Source organism: Stegodyphus dumicola, chromosome 5 (assembly GCF_044657685.1).
Source record: "Stegodyphus dumicola isolate Sdum_Otavi_A_Nest chromosome 5, ASM4465768v1".
NCBI classification, from domain to species: Eukaryota; Metazoa; Arthropoda; class Arachnida; order Araneae; family Eresidae; genus Stegodyphus; species Stegodyphus dumicola.
This window is the reverse complement of record NC_140772.1, coordinates 27,245,924-27,250,065: the sequence shown is the minus strand read 5'-3', so window position 1 is coordinate 27,250,065 and position 4,142 is coordinate 27,245,924.

Sequence of the window (4,142 nt, the reverse complement as noted above, 5' to 3'; positions counted from 1 at the left end):
AACTCCTAACTCAAGCAACCGCCTAATTTCCTCTTTTAGGATGTCGGTTTGTCTCGCCGACATTCGGTAAGGCCTGTCTCTAACCGGAGTCTCATCCAACAATTTAATATCCATTTCGACCAAAAACGTACAGCCAGGGTCGGATGAAAACACCGCTCCATACTTCCTTATAACTTCTTGGAATTTTCCTATTTCCTTTGACGAAGCTCTTTCTTCTAGCTTACTATCTCCAACTATTTTCCAAAAAACTACCTGAGTTGGATCTGCCAAGGGATAAGGAATATCCACTTCTCCCTCAATATCTTCCATGACCTCCTCCATCACAAGATTCACAAACTCGGGGCGCTGATAATAAGGTTTCATCAAATTTACGTGATAAATGGTGTCACTGCTACGCTTACCCGGAATCTACCGTATAATTGGTTTCGGAAATCATACTAGTTACTTTACCTGGCTCTATCCAGTTCAGAGCCATTTTGTGTGGCTAAAACAAGCACGAGATCTCCGACCTTAAACCTTCTCGTAACAGCGTTGCGATCATACCAGAGTTTCCTTTTACTCTGACACTCTTTCATCCTCTCTACAGCCAGCTCCTGACACTTCTTTAATCTGTTTATTAAGTCTAGAACATACTCGACCACAGTGGGGTCTGAACTTTCTTCCTATAGCCAGTTTTCATACACAATCGTTTGAGGCATTCTCAATTTTTTTCCATGTACTAACTCGCAGGGACTAAAACCTGTGCTCTCATGGCTAACAGTTCTCAGGGCGAACAAAGCACATGGCAAACATTCTTCCCAGTCCTTCCCGCTTTCCAAGCACAAAGCCTTCAATACCCTTTTCAAGGTGGAATGCAACCTTTCAACAGAATTGCTTTGAGGGTGACACACAGAAGAATGATACACCTTAATTCCGAACTTGCTAAAAAACTCAGATCTAAGTTCACTGGTAAAAGATCTACCCAAATCACACTAAATTTCCTTAGGGTAACCTGATCTAGAAAAGATTTGTATCAAGGCTTGAATCACACATTTATGAGTTTAAATTCTGTACAGGAATGGCATCTGGATATTTGGATGCAATACAAATAGACGTAATTAAGTATTTATTTTCACGCGAACTAGGGATCAGAGGTCCTACTGCATCAATATTTAATCTGCTAAACACTTCTGATATAACAGGCACAATCTTCATAGGGGCTTTCTTTTTATCCTTATTGTGACCTACACGCTGACAAATATTGCACGTCCTCACAAATTCTTCAATTTCCTGGTAGCAATTAGGCCAGAAATAGTGTGTCAAAACTCTACCCTTGGTTTTTATTACCCCTAAAGGACCAGAGATTTCCTCGTGACATAACTTCAAGATCCCTTTCCTAAAAACGAGAGGCACACACAGCTGACGCTTATCTTTCCCTTTTTTAGAACCTGCCACTCTGAATAGTCTTTCCTTGACTATTATAAACTCTTTTTCATTTTCACTTTCCCCTTTCTTCCACAGGGCCGCTAAACTAGCGCAAGTTTTTTGTGCTTCCAGGAATTCTGCTGGCGAAACATCCGCAAGGATAGACCTTTCTTCTAAACTGATGTCTGCAATTTTAATTGCCTCCTCCGTATTACTGGTTAAATTTCTTTCTTCCGAATGCTCATTATTGACGGCCCTTTCATTTTCTATCTCTTTCTTTTCTTCCGATCTGGAATCTAAGTCTTTAGCACTCGCTCTCTTTAAACTCCTGCGCGCATGCGCCTGACTACGAGTCTCCACAGCATTCAACAGAACCGGTCGTTCCCTAATTTCCTCAATCAACTGTGCAGTTTTATTCCCTAACAAATAGTACTCTTTATCTAACTCTACCGGAGTAACCGCTGCCTTTGTGGTGACCACACCAAAATCACCTTCAATGGTGACTTTCGCCAAAGGTAAACATTTACACTCTGTGTCCAAAGGCTGTTTCACACATACAGTTTCCCCTAATAAGTCACTAGTATTAATCCAAGTACTATTACACAGATCTATACCAGCTCCAGTATCTCTCAGATATTCTCTCTCTATCCCATTAATTACTGCTTTCTTGAAATACGGCTCAAAACATTTTCCTAAACTCTCCGTTCCTAGATTATTCACCAGATTAGCCTTATTCTTTTCCAGCGATGGGCAGTTAGGTCGGATATGTCCGTTCTTTCCACATTGGTAACACCTTATTTTCCGCTGTTTCTCGAAACCTGCTTCATTGAAAACTTGCTTTTTTTAGGAGCCTCCACTTTTCTATGCTCCTCTGATTTAATTCTTTGATGACCACTACTTTTCTGATTATAACTACAGTTAGAATTTACATACCGCTCTCTATCTTTCTCGAATGGTTTCTTTAACCCCGCTCTCTGTTCTAACTTCCTCGTATCTCTTCGCAAAGCCTCATACTTGTCGCATTTCTCTGCTAAAATGGAAGCTGTTTTAAATTCTTCCCAATTATCTAAGTAGTGCTCTCTTATTTCTAGAGGGACTCGCCGCTGGTGCTACTTTGGTAGACGGTTGCACGGATTTTGGCAATTTGTTGGTGATTTTTCTTTTGGCGAGTAATACAACTTATGGTAAACCCATTGATGGATAAGTTATTTATGGTAACCGATACTTTATTGTCATTTTATTTAAAAAATAATGTGTTTTATTGTGCATAAATTCCGTGTTTTAAATATTATTTATGGCTTATAAATATTAAAAACCAATTTAATTTTTATTGTTTATCATATTTTATGAAATTTTATATTGTGGATGATGTAACCAATGACGTCACCTTACTTTAAAAGTAATTGGTTTTTATATGTATAAATTTAATCTAATGTTTTAAACATTATTTATGGCTGTTAAATATTAAAATACAATTTAATTTTGCATTTTTTTAAAAATGATTTTATTATGTATGAATTTTTAAATAATTTTAATTCTAGGCGTGATGTAATAAGCTCTCTGATTGGTTATAGAATATTTGTGCATTAACAAGCTCTAATCAGCTCTCTGATTGGTTTCTGAAAATTTGTGCATTTCCGCGCCGTTTTAAAATTTAATTCATATCTTCGAATTCCTTGAAAGATGTCTTCAAAGATGTTATTTAAATTATGATTTCGATTTTTTTTGTGGTACTTATCAATAAGAAATAGGTTAAATGACTAAAAAAATGTAAGTACATATTTTTCCTTTATTTTATAATTGTATACTTAAATTTTTTGTTGAAAAAATTAATACACTATTTTCAAAAATTGCTGAGATAATTATTGTCCATATGTTTTAATGTTAATTATATTCTATATAACGTATTTTAAAGTATTTGAATTTAATAATATTCTAATTCTTTTAAATGTTGGTATGATGGTTTTTAATTCAATATTCAATTTCAGTAATATTTTAATCTAATTAAACGTTAGCACAATGTTTTTATAGCGGTGTTTTTATTCTCTTTGCTATATGAAAGTAATAGTAACCTTACTTTACTATTTTATACTCATAGTAAATGTATTTATTTACCCTTGCTGCCATCTTAAAAAACGACATTTTCAAAAAAAAAAAAAAAATTATCCATTACTTTTAACGATATTTATTTTTTTTTAAAGTTTTGAATACTTTAGTATGCGTAAAAACAGCGTTTTTCAAGATGGCTGACGTTTGTAAAAATCGCGCCAACAATTGCGCCAACGCAAATCGCTAAAAATCCGTGCAACCATCTACCAAAGTAGCACCTCGCCGCTTAATTTGCTCAGTGAGCATAAGTTCCTTAAGACTTTCAAAATCTTGAACTTCTACTGAATCCAACGAATTCTCTAAATACACTCTCAATTCATACACTAAATCCACCCATAACATTCCGTTTTTTCTAGAATGTTCTTCAAATTTTGTTTTTAGTGCCCAAGAACTAAGCTTGAATCTCTGCATGAGTAATTTCTTAACATGCTGATAATCATCCCCTTTATCCCCTTTATTATTTATTAACTGGGCTACATCGTAAGGTAATAAAGGAATTAATTGCGAGACCCAATCAATCTCATTAACGTTCTCTTTTTGAGCTTGTTTCTCAAATAGCATAAAGAATAATGAAATATCTATATTACTCGGTTCAAAACGCGGTACTAGATCTTTCAAATTAACCTTTT